Source organism: Nycticebus coucang, chromosome 17, assembly GCF_027406575.1.
Source record: "Nycticebus coucang isolate mNycCou1 chromosome 17, mNycCou1.pri, whole genome shotgun sequence".
Lineage (NCBI taxonomy): Eukaryota > Metazoa > Chordata > Mammalia > Primates > Lorisidae > Nycticebus > Nycticebus coucang.
The window spans coordinates 38,963,110-38,978,717 of NC_069796.1; the positions used below are offsets into that span (position 1 = coordinate 38,963,110).

Sequence of the window (15,608 nt, forward strand, 5' to 3'; positions counted from 1 at the left end):
CAGCATGGGCAGAGCTGTAGGTCAGGAGCAGTGCAGAGCCCTAAGAGTGCAGAGTGCTCTGCTCTGCAGGGGTGAGGAATGACTCCACAGGTGGGGGAAACAAGCAAAACTGACCAGGGATTTGAAGCTAGACAGGTACAAGTAATCCAAAGACATGTCCAATGGTAAATTTATCCAGGTACATCAGCTTCATGTAAGTCCCAGAGAAAGCTCTATCAGATAATCTGGGAAAGACAGAGTAAAAAGAAAACTCATGGCTAAGCACAGAGCCAGCAGCAACTGCTCTAATGCATAAGGCACTGATCAAGCTTCATCCAAAGAATCATTACCATCTGCAGACCCTAGACTTAAAAGGATAATCACAAGCCAGTAAATCATGTTAAGTGATAGGCAGGTGAATGGGTAGGGACATTTGGTTGAGAGATTTAAAGCAATGATTGCACCAGCATCACTTGGAAACTTGTTAGAAATGCACATTCTTAGGCCTCAACCCAGACTCACTGAGTCAGAAACTCTTAAGGGTGAGTCCTGCAATCTGTGTTTTTATAAGACCTCCAGATGATTCTGGCACACACTGAAGTCTGAGAATCAAACTTTTTGTTCTAAATCAAAAGTGAGCAAGCTTTTTCTACAAATGGCCAGATAATATTTTACGCTTTGTAGGGCTGCCTCTGTCACAACTACTCAACTTTGCCATTGTAGCACAAAAGCGGGCATAGACAATTATAAACAAAGGAGTGCGGTATAAATGAATGGGCAGAGCTGTGTTTCAAAACACAAAAACAGGCAGCAGGCTGGATCTGGCTGGCCAACTGTGGTTTGCCGATCTCTGTTCTTAAAAAAGATGGAGCTTTAAAGGGTAGGACTGAGTCTAGCAGGTAGACATTTCAGATTTTTAACTTTCAATGAAAGCTGACTAATAAAAACATACGTCCTATCAATTCATCCTTCCTTTTATTCACTCATCTCACTGCCAAACCATTTACCATCATTAACCCTGGTTCTTGAAGTTCACGGCATCATGCTTTACCCCATCTCCCCCAGAGTCAGCTGCTGGATCTACTGCTCTTGCTGGGCACTATGCCTTGTTCACTGATAGCTCCCTATCTTCCTCTATACCACTGCTGTACGATCCAAGGTGACCTCAGAACGCAGATGATCCATCCCAAACCATGAACTCCTCTCCCCTCACAATTTTTACCTTACCCCCTACCCAGTCCAGTCACACTCTAGACCTTGTCAACCTAAGTAAATGCACCACTTCAAGTAAATGCACCACTTCCACCAATCTCTTACCACCATTGCCTCACGTTTTTCCAGATAACTTCTCTCTGATACTCTTGCTCCAGTAGCTCATCCTCTGCGCTCAACAAATTTTGCATTAGCCATCAGACTTCTATGGCCTTTTCTCCACCTACCTGGCTGTGCTTCCACAGCCCATCATTTATATTTACTCCCCTGTGAACACCCTTTCTCCAGTGCCCCTCTCCCTCTGATGCACTTACCTGCAAAATGCCAGCCCAGGTCCCACTCAGCTATCTTACCTACTCCACGCCTGTACCCAAATGGCTGAATATTGCTGGAGGAGAACACTTAATTGTGCTGAATGGTCTCACTTTAAACTCAGGAACATTAATCTTAAATGGGCACCAGAAATTCGATCATATTAAACTTCCTTAATATGTCTACTTATCTGCTCTCCAAAATAACTTGCATACTTTTGTCTTCTCTCCTCCAATCTCCTATATTCCCTCTTCCCCTCAGCTCCCTAAGAAAATAAAAGCAATCTGATGAGAACTCCTTTGTCTTCCCCCTACGAAATCTACTAACAGACCTGTAGCTATACATACCATCTCTTCTTTCCCTACTGTTAAAATGGATAGTGTCCCCGTGTTTTTAAAGAAATCAAAACACAACCCTTCCACTTAGATGTTGATTCTATGCTCACATGCCTTCTCAGAAACTTCACTCTCAGTTATCCTTTTTTTCTTTATCTCCTACTTCTTTCTCTGTGAGATCTTCTTGGTGAAGCAACTCACCTTCCAGTGCCCTGTAGGCACTGCCCCCTCTCTCCCCTCCTCTTCTTAGCAAAATGTCTTAAACCAGTAGTTCTGAGGCAGTGCCCGCACTGCCTTACCTCCCATTTGCTCTTCAAACCCCCCCAACACGTTTCCATCTATTCTACTGAACTTGACTGGGCTCCTAGTCCAACGATCTCTATCATGCCCAAAGCAGAAGTTACTTCCTTGTTGTCTTCTTACTCAACCTCTCCACAGCACGCAACTCAATTCCTAAAATACTTTTCTTTTCTTAGCTTTCACAACACTACGTTCCTATTTCCTCCTAACGTCACTGGCTACTCTTTCTAAGTTTTGCTGACCACCCGATCTCTGCTCAACTTCTAAATGCTGGCATTTTCCAGGAAGCTGTTCTGAAACTCTTCTCCCAACTTACATTCTCTCTTAGAAATTCTCATCAGTGGCCATGTACACACGGTGGCTCACACCTGTAATCCTAGCACCCTGGGAGGCCAAGGCAGGTGGATCGCTTGAGCTCAGGAGTTTGAGACCAGCCTGAGCAAGAGCAGGGCCCCATCTCTACTAAAAACAGAAAAACTAACCAGGCAACATAGCGGCTATAGTCCCAGCTCCTCGGGACTTGAACCCAGGAATTTCAGGTTGCTGTGAGCTATGATAATTCACTCTACCCAACCAAGGCAAAAGACAAAAGAGTAAGACTCTGTCTCCAAAAAAAAAAAAAAAAACAAAAAAAAAACAGAAATTCTCATCTAGTTTTGCTGGCAGGGTGGCTCATGCCTATGGTCCCAGTGACTGAAGGAAGAGGATCACTTGAGCCCTGGAGTTTGAGGCTGCATTAAGCTATGATCATACCACTGCATTCTGGCCTCACAGAGTAAGATCCCATCTCTTAAAATAAATTTAAAAAAAAAGAAAGAAAGAAACTGCCATCTAGTCTCATAGCATTAAACATTATGACCCCTAAATTAATATCTTCAACCTGGCCTCCCTTTAATTCCACATTTATATGTCTAATTGTTTACAAGACATTTCCTCATAAGGCATAAAACCCACACTTTATATGTTTAAAACAAACACTACTGATTTGTAGTCATGCCCAGCCCCCTTTCAGTCTTTACTATCTCAGTGAATGGCACTCATCCAATTGCTTAATACATAAAACACACACAAAAATACAGGAGATGTCACTGATTCTTACCTTTTCCTCAAACCCCAGTTCTCCCTGTCAATCCATCAGCAAATGGTAATAACTCATTTCCAAAAAATTCCCAAACCGTATCCTTCTTTCTATCCAGCTCCACTGTCACCATCATAGTCCAAGCCTCCATCACCTCTTGTCTGGATTGTCTGTCATGGATACTTTTACACATAAATCAGTTTGGCCTCTGCTCAAAACCCCCTAATGGTGTCCCCTCATGCTTAGAACAGAATCCAGTGTTCACTTTGGCAGCACATATACTAAAATTGGAATTATACAGAGAAGACACAAGGATGACATGCAAATCTGTGAAACATTTCATATTAAAAAAAAAAAACAGAATCCAAACTCCTTAACCTGGGAAATAAGGCCCTACCTTATTTGTGATAAGGCCCCTGTCCATCCCCATTACCACTCTGATCCCCCTCTCATTTGCTTATACTACTCCACCAGACTTATTTCTGTTGTAATACCTGTACTACCAGTGCTCTCCACCTGAATGTTCTTCCTCTAGACACTTTTCATTCAGATCTTAGTTGAAATTTCACCTTTTCAGAGAGGCCTTTGCTGATGACTCAACTAAAAGATGTTTCTATTAACTCTCTAAAGCAATGTTTGTCAACCTTTTTTATCTCGTGGCACACTTGAACCTACAGCTAAACTTCTATAGCATAAATTATGTTGATCAAAAAAAGAGTAAACAATATATTTATGTACTTACTGTGTTTTGAACTTTTCAAAAATAATTTAATTAACGAGCTTTAAAAATTTCCATGACACACCTAAGATCCTCCCACAACACACCAGTGTAAGCTCCAAAGAGTAAGGATCTTGTCTAATTTGATGTTAATGTTTAACCCCTAGCACCAAGAACTGGTACATAATTCATTTAACCAACATGTATCGAATAACAGTGTATTTTAGGCCCCAAAAACACTGGGATTAGAGCAGGCGTCCTCAAACTTTTTAAACAGGGGGCCAATTCACTGTCCCTCAGACCGTTGGAGGGCTGGCCTGTAGTTTAAAAAAACAAACTATGAACAAACACCTTCGCACACTGCACATATCTTATTTTGAAGTAAAAAAACAAAACGGGAACAAATCCAATCACACTGCCTCATGTGGCCTGCGGGCCACAGTTTGAGGACCCCTGGATTAGAGCAGCAAACAACTCACACACTTATCCTAGAGATCACACATTTGCAGAGCACAAAGACATTTTATCAAGGGCTCTCAGGGAAAAGCAGAGTCTCTAATGGAGGAAACACCTGGTGTAATCAAGGAAATCAAAGAAGCACTTTTGAACTCAGCTCTGAAGGTTAAGTAGGAATTAACCAAGAGGAGAGGTTAGAACAATAGAGGAAGAGAGCAATTCCAGACAAATGGAGCAGCTTGTGCAAAGGTCGAATAGAGCATGGCAAATTTGAAGAAGTGAATGATAGCCAGTGAGACTGAAGCAGAGAGAGCACGCAAGGAGGGGGGAATAACACAGAGAGGTGAGGCTGAGTCAGATCACACAGGGTCTTAAGTAATACTAAAGTTTTGATATTTCTCTTGAAGGTCATGGAAAGCTACTGGGTTTTAAGCAGGAGAGACAAAAATCAAATTTCCATTAAAAACAGACTATATCACTCAGACTGAAGCAAAGAGAATGAGTTAGAACAGAGCTTCCCACAGAATAAGCTATGAGTCATGAATGGGTAACAGATGTGCCCAAGATATTGATCCCTTCAGACCCCGAAGTGGTTGAGTGGGTCAGGGCAACCACAGACCCCAAGGACAGTTAGTTGCCTCCAGCCTTGAGCAACCTTGTCCAGTTACCTTTGTGAATCGTGCAAACATAATTTTCTGTGTGCTGTGATATTAAAAAAAATCTTGGGAAACAGTGGATTACAGAGTACAAATGAATGTTGGGGAGCCTTTTAGGATTTCATCCATGGGTATCAGAAATTGCCAGGGGAGTATTTTGTCAAGCATGACTACCAAGATGCCTAGCTTGGGTTTACACACTGGCTAGAAAGCTGTCTTTCACTGAGATAAGAAATGGAGGGGGAAGACCAGGTTTGGAAAGAAAGATTGAGTTTTGTTTTGGCATAATGAGTGTAAGGTACTTGGAAGGCATTCAAATCAGATGTGGAAAGAAAACTAGACTGAAGTTCATGGAGGAAATCTGAGCTAGAGATATAATTATGTGTACAGGTGGTACTTGAAGTCATGAGAATGGATGAAATTCCTACAGAAAGAACACAGAATAAGAGGACTAAGCCTTGAAGAAATTCAACATTTTAAAACTGGAAAGAGAAGGAACCAGTAAATAATACTATAAATGAGGGAAACTGTGTGTCACAGAAACTAAGAAAAGAGCAGTTCAGAAAAAAGGATGCAATCACTAGAAACCACTGAAAATGTTCAAATAAGAGGAATGATAACACATCAGAAATGGTTGAGGGCTGGAGAGGAGAGTGCTATGCCAAGTGGCTTCTAGATATTTTGCAACTTTGAAAAGTTGAGATCTGGCCCTAACACTCCATTAAGGGAAATTGGGAAAATTGAGGAAAATTGGCTGGTCACAGATGAGACTCAAGAGCACATGTAATGCAGCATTAGGACAAATAACTGTACCTCCTATCTTCAGTGAGCCACTGGGCTTTGGGTAGGTCCAACACAAGGGCTGTAGAAGCATCAGTAATTATGCCCAAGGAAATGACCAGGGGTCTGAAATGCTATGTTCAGGAGATAAAGGAACTAAGAGAATATACTTCAGAGACCACACAATGCCACAGCTGAGAATTCTGTGAGGTATAACTGTACTGAAGGTAAACTAAACATAAGGATTTACTTGTTTAAAGGAAAAGTACAAAGAGCACTATCAATATCATCACTCTGAAATCCTTGATTCCTTTCTTAAGCAAACAAACAAAAAACTAAAAAGTATAGCCTATATAAGCAGTTCTCAACCTGTGGGTTGCAACCCCTTTGGGAGTCAAACGACCCTGTCACAGGGGTCACCTAAATGCATCCTGCATTTCAGATATTTACATTAGGATTCATAACAGTAGCAAAATTGCAGTTATGAAGTAGCAATGAAAATAATTTTATGGTTGGGGGTCACCACAATATGAGGAACTGTATTAAATGTTGGCAGCATTAGGAAAGCTGAGAACCACCGGCCTATATAGAACAGACTTCTAAGTCTATTGTATGATGAAAAAGAAATATACACAGTATGTAGTAAAGAAACATCATGAAAAGAATTTTGCTAATGTAAGACTTTCCGATATACATTATTTTTCTTCCTTTTTCTGCAAGTATTCATCAATAAGAGCGACTAGAAGAACTATTAAAACTCTAAAGGAGGCTCAGCGCCTCTAGCTCAAGTGGCTAAGGCGCCAGCCACATACACCAGAGCTGGCAGATTCAAATCCAACCCGGGCCTGCCAAACAACAAAGACAACTACAACCCAAAAAAATAAAAAATAAAAATAAAATAGGGTGGCACCTGTGGCTCAAGGAGTAGGGTGCTGGCCCCATATACTGGGCGTGGTGGGTTCAAACCCAGTCCCACCCAAAAACTGCAAAAAAAAAAAAAAAAATAGCCAGGGGTGGTGGTGGGCACCTATAGTCACAGCTACTTGGGAGGCTGAGGCAAGAGAATTGCTTGAGCCCAAAAGTTTGAGGTTGCTGTGAGCTGTGACACAACAGCACTCTACAAGTCTTCTAAGTGAGCAAAAGAATTTAAAAGTCATACTCTTTAGGGTGGTGCCTGTGGCTCAGTGGGTAGGGCACCAGCCCCATATACTGCAGGTGACGGGTTCGAACCCGGCCCCGGCCAAACTACAACAAAAAATATCCTGATGTTGTGGCGGGCACCTGTTATCCCAGCTACTTAGGAGGCTAAGGCAAGAGAATCGCCTAAGCCCAGTAGTTGGAGGTTGCTGTGAGCTGTGACACTACAGCTCTCTACCAAGGGTGACAAAATGAAAACTCTGTCTCAAAAAAAAAAAAAAAGTCATACTATTTCATTGTGCCTAGTTTCTCCCAGAAGAGCAAGAGGATGAAATGAACAGTGTTTACAGTGGAGTTTGGCCTGTAGGCATGGTAAAGGGGTAAGAGAATAAGGGTGTAACCACTGAGAGAAGAAATAAGAGCAACACCTCACATTCTCAGAAGTGGAGGTGTAATTGACTCAACTGTGGGGGCAAGACTAACATGCAGGTATGTATAGCAAAAGCCTGAAGTCATTCTGACTTGGCTTTCTGCTTTAAGCAAGTCCTGAATTCCTATTTTCTTACAATTCAACAAGTAAAAGAAAAACACCCAATTAAAAAATAAGCAAAGGGCTTAAACAGATGCTTTTCTTAAAAAGATACATTAATGGCCAGTAAGTATAGGAAAAATGGCTCAACATCATTAATCACTACAGAAATGCAAATAAAAACCATAATGAGAGACTACTTTACACACACTGCAATGGCTATAATCAAAACAGAAAGTAACAATTGTTGACAAAAATTTAAAAAATGGAACTGTCATGTATTACTGGTGGCAATGTAAAATGGTGCTGGTACTGTGGAAAAGTTTGGCAGTTACTCAAAAAGTTAAAACTAAAAGCATCCTATGACCCAGCAATTCCATTCTGAGGTATATATCCCAGAGAAATGAGAACAAGTGCTCAAACAAAAACTTGTAAATGTCCATAGCAGCATTATTCACAATAGCCAAAAAGTGCAAACAAACATCCATCAACTGATGATAAACAGAATGTGGTACAGCCATACAACGGAATATGAATTATTCAGATGTAAAAAGGAGAGAAGCACTGATACATCCAACAACACGAATGAACATTAAGCTAAGTGAAAGAAGCCAGACACAAAAAGCTACACATCATATGATCCATTTGTAAGAACAGGCAAATCTATAGAAACAGAAAACACACTAATAGCTGTCAGGTTCCTGAGGAAGAGAGAATGGGCTATGATAGCTTGATGGATAAGGGGTTTCTTTTTGGAGTGATAAAAATGTTCTATAACCAGGACGGCACAGTGACTCACACCTGTAATCTGAGGTGGCTCTGATATCTGACTACGGGTGCCCACACAGAGGCCAAGGTGGGAGGATTGCTTGAGCTTAAGAGTTCAAGACAAGCCTACTAAAAACAGAAAAACCAGCCGGGCGTTGTGGCCTGTGCCTGTAGTCCCAGCTACTCTGGAGGCTGAGGTAAAAGGATCCATTGAGCCCAGGAGTTTGATGTTGCTGTGAGCTAGGCTCACATGGCACTCTAGACCGGAGCAACAGAGTGAGACTCTGTCCCCCCTCCCGGCCAAAAAAATAGTTCTAGAACCAGACAGTGGTGAATTTTGTGTGTGTTATATAAATTTTACCTCAATTTTTTAAAAAATAATTCCTACCTTCTCAAAATGCTATACCACAAGGGGAAATGATAGGACATTAAAGCATGGTAAAACAGGTCCCTAATAAATTATTTTCACCATCAAATCACTCTACTCCACCCAAAGACACAAACTGTCCAGGGTAAAATAAATTGACACAATAATTTCTAAAAATTAAATGTTGTAAGCAAAAGCACCAAGCATTAGATTAATGAGTTAATAGGGTACTCTGGGAGAGCCAGTGGACAAACAAGGGTAGGGAAACTTCTATGTGATCACATTACTACTTTCCAATTGACTAACACATTTATACCACTAAAAAAATAGAGATATGGCACCGGAAACCCATAAAAGGACGTGGAGACAGTGAAAACAAGCAAAACTCAAAGCCATGGCAAGCTCAGCTGCATGACTCATAGGCACCTCCTCGACTGATTTGTATGGGTCAGCAGAGGGCAGAATTGAAGAACTACAAATATACTCCAATATCAAAGGGCTATTTATAAAACTTTCCAAAAACCTATTTTTTTTTTTACTAAGAAAGAGAAAGGAAACTCAGTTATACCTGTCAATATTACCCAAGAAAGCTCTGTTCTCTAACTCTATTCTAAACTTGTAAGATGCAGAAGGCAACCCAGGACCTCTGTTCATAGCACTAGGTGTTCTGAGGGGGATTGAGAAGTCAGATCCACATCACTCAGTGACACTTCTCCATCCTGTGGGACAAGGACTCAGACAATGATGAAATTGCTCTATAACCTAAACGTCACAGCTGCCACTTGTCCCCAACTCTACACCCTCCAAGTTACCATGGAACTAGTGTACACAGAATAGAGTTTAATATGCTAATAGCTCTGATCTAATAGCTGACATAACACCAATTAAATTTATACTGACATTGGAGTAATAAAGAGCCCTTGGCATACTTCTCTTTATAAACATGATTCAAGGGCTGGTTTTCATGTTGCCCTTTCCTCAACTCCCAGATGCCAGGTCACTTAGAAACCACTTGAGTTGGTATTTAGAGGGCTTATTATTTTACAAGAAAAAGGACCACAGATGCAAGGTCCAGCTACTTGGGCTATACAACCATGGCATAAGAATCCCCATTTTTTCCTGAGTAAAAGCAAATGATAAAGTGGTTGGAGTACAGAACCTGGAATACTGGCTTAACACTGATCTCCCTCTTATTCTCTGATAGCTTCTGGCTCCTGCTCTGTGAAGAACATAATCTCTCCATTCCTAAAACATGGGCAGAGGCCACCAAGTTCATAAGATGGCTTGGCCACAGAATCCATGGCTATCAGGAAACCAGAGCAGCAGATCTGACTGACCTGCTGGCACTTACATTCTTGACCCTATCAACTAGCCCTCTCAAGCCACGTTTATACTTCACACCAAAGGAGTCATCAGCCACATTTACATGGTGGGTACTGAAGTCATCAATGGTGGGGCCTTTAAATAAAATACAGAAAGGTTTTGTTCTTATGGAATGCTCCACAGTAGTTAGAACAAATGACTATTAACTGGTATGAATGGAGCTCAAAACCCTGCTGTTAAATGAAAAAAGCAAGTTGGTGAAAGATATAAACAACACGGTATCTTCTGTTGAATATAAGATGCACATCTATGGAATGTAAAGATACAGATCAAATCCTTGGTTGTTAATGCTTCTGGAGAATAGAAATGAGATCGGGGTGTATTAAAGACTCAAATGCCATTAGTTTTGTTTTACTTTTCTAAAATAAATAAACAAAAAAGAACAAAAAAGTTAATATAAAATGCTATATTTGTTAACTCTGATAAATGCACAAGTGTTTGTTAAATTAGCTTTAATTTTTTTAATTTTCCTAAATTTAAAAAAAAACCTTGTGAAGCAGGTATCACCAGTCTGGAAAAAAAAAATTACCTTTTATAAGCACTTGGCAGCAACATGCTCAATCAGTAAATAGTAGCTGCTGAGCATCCACCATAGGCAAATAATAAAATCCTACACTAGCATTTACTATGTGCCAGGTACAGCACTAAATGACTGACATGTATTATGTTACAAGGCAGGTACTTTTAAGAAGGGAGAAATGCTTATTATCCTCACCTCCAGTTTTCATTAGCCTCCTTAATCTACTCTGGGGAAGACCAGTAGCTTCCCTGATTGGCTTGTTCAGGAGAAAAAAACTGCAGCTCAGCCTATTCCACACTGCCAGGAGCTGCTTGTGTGCAGAAGGTATACATTTTCCTTAGAAGTGAGAGACAGACTCTGCCTGACTCTGCACAGAGACCTGTGGTTGTCCTGAACGTTCAGAGAGGTGTTGAGGTGAGTTCATCTGATATGTTATGCCTAAATCTGGGTCAATATTAGAAACCCATTATTGCTGCACACAAAAGGCACATCCTTGGCTCAGCGCCTGTGGCTCAAGCAGCTAAGGTGCCAGCCACATACACCTGAGCTGGCAGGTTCGAATCCAGCCCGGGCCCACCAAAAAACAATGACGGCTGCAACCAAAACTAGCCGGGCGTTGTGGCAGGCACCTATGGTCCCAGCTACTTGGGAGGCAGAGGCAGGAGAATCCCTTGAGCCCAGGAGTTGGAAGTTACTGTGAGCTGTGAGGCCACGGCACTCTACCCAGGGTGAAAGCTTGAGGCTCTGTCTCAAAAAAAAAGGCACATCCTTCAATCTAATCCTTATCAATATTAAAGGTAAAATGTAAGAAATAGTGAAATTTTTATATCCATCTGACTTTCAACTGGTTCCATTCTTGGGCAGTGTTAAAAGTTATTTATTGTGTCTCCCTCCATCCCAACACTGTTGTTACCATTTTACAGACAAGCTTATTTAGGCTTAAAATCACTGAGTATGTAATTTACCTAAGATGGTAGTCAGAGTTCAAATTCATATTTATATGACTCCAGAGTTCATTTTCTTAATTCTTATGCCTAGGCATTATGCTCTACACATAGAGCATAAACAAGCAGGATCTATTGCTTGCTAAGAATCTTCAAGATGAATTAGAAAAATTCTAATGGCTGGAGCTTTTCTTAGCTTTTCCTACTTGGTCTCAAAAAGGGTAGGAAAGTGTGTGTGCATAGGTAATAGTGTGCACAGGGAATAGTGAAGGTACTAGTTACCATAAAATCCCTTTAGGGGCCTTTTAGCCTTTAAAACTAGCTCAAAGCTAGCAAGCACATTTGCTTTTGCCCATGCAAGTACCCACCTCCTTCAAATTTTACTCAAGATAGCATAGATAAATGGCAGATTTCTCATCTCCTATACTCTACATCAGTGGTTCTCAACCTTCCTAATGCCATGACTCTTTAATATAGTTCCTGTGGGTCGCGACCCACAGGTTGAGAACCGCTGCTCTACATGGACTGTGTTCAGCTACTCCTTCACTGCAGGGGGGCCTCACAGATAGAGAGCACAGCTCTGAGCTTAACTTGATAACAGCCTCTACCTTCTGCAATCCCTCCAAGGGCCAACTGACCAGGGCTGCCCAGCTCTAGGGTCAGTAAGGGAAGGCCACTTCAGGTCTAACAGAAGTGCTAGGACCTCCTACCACTACAAAGCCATGGGCCTGGACAACCCATGAAAAAGTGGTCCCCTAACCATGGAGGGAATTGATCCCAATCCTGCAGCTTGGCCCCTTCTCAGGAGAGGCTGGCCCATCGGGTATTCCCTTAGTTCTCTGGGCTCCCAATGCACTCCATCCACACCTCTGCAAAGTGCTTTATATCCTGCTACCAAGGCTCAGTTCAGGAACCCTGTCCCTTCTCTAGCTACCCTTTTCCCTTAGCTGACCTAATCCAGGTCCACGACCTGAAATGCCATCTATAAATTGACAATTTATAAAAATTCTCCATTTTATTTCACTAGCCTGGAGTTCTAGATTCATGTATCCCACTATCTAGTCAAAGCCTCTACTTGGGGGCTCAGCACTTGTAGCTCAAGCAGCTAAGGCACCAGCCACATACACCAGAGCTGGTGGGTTCAATCCAGCCTGGGACTGCCAAACAACAATGACAACTACAACTAAAAAATAGCAGGGCATTGTGGCGGGTGCCTGTAGTCCCAGCTATTAGGGAGGCTGAGGCAAAAAAATAGTTTATGCCCAGGAGTTAGAGGTTGCTGTGAGCTGTGTCACCACAGTACTCTACCAGGGTGACAGCTTGAGGCTCTGTCTCAAAAAAAAAACAAACCTCTACTTGGGTGTCTAATAGTATCTCAAAGGTAACATGGCTCAAACCAGTTTTTCAATTTACTTTTATAATTAGTTTTGAAACTTGAAAACACACTAGGAGGCACTGACCTCTGAATCAGCAATAGCACATTCCTATAAACATGTGGAATGTCTGTAGCAGGACAATCTCTGTGGAGCCCAGTATACATGGAATGCTGAATGGAGACCACAATGAATAAAAAGCATGGGTACCAGAACTAGCCAAAATGAGCAGAAGCAATGCTAACTTCATTCACTTTAGCTTTAACTCCTTTCCCTTCCAGGGGTAGGGAACCTGTAGCTTTCTGATTTCAGGGTTGTTCTTTTTTAAGCACCAAAGAAGATGAAAAAAACTTCATCTTTCCCTGTGGTACTCTTTTAATAAAAGTATTTTTTCTATAAAATTTGGATTCAGTCAAAAGGCCATACTTAAGGATCTAGGAGGCGATAGGTTCCCCACCCCAGTTTAGGACTCATTTCCCACTCTAACCCTCTTCTGCAGCCTCCCCTCCACTTTCAGACTTCTTTGATTTGAGATGCCCTCTCCTTGCCCACAGCCCCATCTAGCTAAGTTCTAACTGATCTTCAATGCCCAGGAAAATGCCCACTCTCCCATGAACCCATTCTACATCTCTCCAACAGGAGAATGAGTGATATTCATGGGAGAAAAAGTTATGATTCCTTAATCAGCAGTACAAAACTTCAGGGTTTTTGACTCCTCTCTTTCACTCCTATACCCAGTCACCTTGGCTCTACCTTGAAATATATTTAGAGTTTGACCACCTCCACTGCCACCATCCTGATCCAAGTGCCATCATCTCTCACCTGGATAATGCAACAGACTTTCATTACACTAGGAAGTAAAGTAGGTTGGTTAAGAAATGTCTAAATATGCATTCCCAAAGCCTGCAGTGTCTAACTGCTCAGATCTCAAAGATTTAGGTAAATACCAGGATTTTCATTAACGTAGGCTTTCCCAAGATATCTCCCCTGCGCCTTCCCACCCCACTCCCCAGAATCTCTTAATAAAAGCAATCTATTTTTTTCCTTTAGTGCTAAAGTAGTCAGGTTCAGATGCCCCACCACTACCATCAGAAAAGGAATTACAAAGGAAAGGATTTGAGATGGAAACTTCAGAATACAAAAATCAATCTGCAACTTCAGAATACAAAAATCAATAAGCCCCCAAGTAAGTCAACACAGAACCTGAACACCAGAAATATAACTGAAAATTTGGGCCTAGTTTTCACACCCTCCACCACTAGTAAATACACAGCAGGGAATAGGAAAGGCATTTAAATTATTCCTTCAGTGATCTTCAACAGCTCTACAAACAAGTACTAAATTGCCATCTCTACAGAGAGTTGTGTCTATTATCAGGAAGAAAGGAAGGCATACAAAGGTCAAGAGCCAAATCAAAGCAGAGTTGTGTGGGACAGAACTACATGGAGGTGTACTGGAGTCCAATGTGTGGTTAAGTTTATCAAACAACCTGACTGAATACTAAGGGGAGTACTAAAGAGAATGATTTTTTTTTTTTTTATTCACAGACAAACTCCCCCATTTTCAAACCACCATACTCACTCTCACTCTTTCTTACAGGCTAACTGCACATTTCTACTGTCAAAGCCACATTAAAAGACCTGCAGAAGACCACAATTGCCTGGCTAATCTCTAGCACAACCGCTGAATTGGAGCAAGCTCTTTGAGCCTCCAGGCTCTGACTCCACACAGAAAATGAATACGGGTACAGGAGCCCTATGGGGTTTGGGAAAAGGGAGAGCTCAAACAATGTTCTTGTCAGCAGTTTAAACAAAAATCCATTCAATGAGAATGGCATCATGTTCCTTTTGCCCTTTCTCCCTAAGAACTAAATTAAACGGATTACAGACAGGAGCAAGAGCTGGCCTTACAATCACCTCCCCCTTATTTGTTATTTTTAGCAATTTAGTCCTACAACGCCTGACTACTAAACATGCCTAGAATAGCTAAAGGGAGGGGGATTATCAAATACTACCAGCAAAAAAAAAAAAAAAAACAAATCATTTTCCATGTCTTCATAGCATCAGTGAGTTTGAGCCTTTAGAGTTTCATATAAAAACAGAGTATGTATAAAACATCAATGGAAACTGATAACATTTCCCAACCTAGAGTATGTTCCACCCTCACATGTTTTCTTAAAAATAAAAGCAGAATCAATAAACTGTTTTACACAAATGTTAGAGGAGTATAATGCATTTGTGCACATTCTGGAAAAAATTCCCTCACAAGATGATTGTCTACCCACAAGAATGGCTTCAGGAATAGCAATGGAATTTAAGTATTTTTATTATGCTGGTGGCAGGTGAGAGATTTGTTTGAAAGCAAGACAGAGATGAAACTCTCCCATTAGTCATTCGATTTATAAATGAAATAATATTGTAAAATTACTTGAAAAATGAAAAACAATGCTAAAATGAAAATGGTAAGGCCCTAAGTGAGAGTATAACTGTATCAGATTACTAAAATTTATAAAAATATATTTTTTAGAAAATTTAATAAGACATAATTTATTTAAATGTTCATGAATACTCAAGGAATCTAACATTTCCTGAACACAGGGACATGCATACCACTATTCTAAGTATCATGTAAATAGAATAAACCACTATAAATGAATAAAATGATGTCTTCATTATGGAGTTAATAATCAACACAGCTCTATACAAAAATGTCTATCTCTAGGGTTGGGCACAAGTGGGTCACACCTATAATACTAGCACTC

General features: G+C 41.0%; 1 protein-coding gene and 1 pseudogene across 1 annotated transcript in view; one reads left to right on the forward strand and one right to left on the reverse strand.

Annotated features, from left to right (window-relative positions):
* Window positions 1-15,608, reverse strand: part of PFDN1 (prefoldin subunit 1) — a 67,757-nt gene that overhangs the window by 6,971 nt on the left and 45,178 nt on the right. The gene's annotated exons all lie outside the window — the stretch shown is intronic.
* On the forward strand, window positions 3,474-3,565 carry LOC128569393 (uncharacterized; annotated as a pseudogene).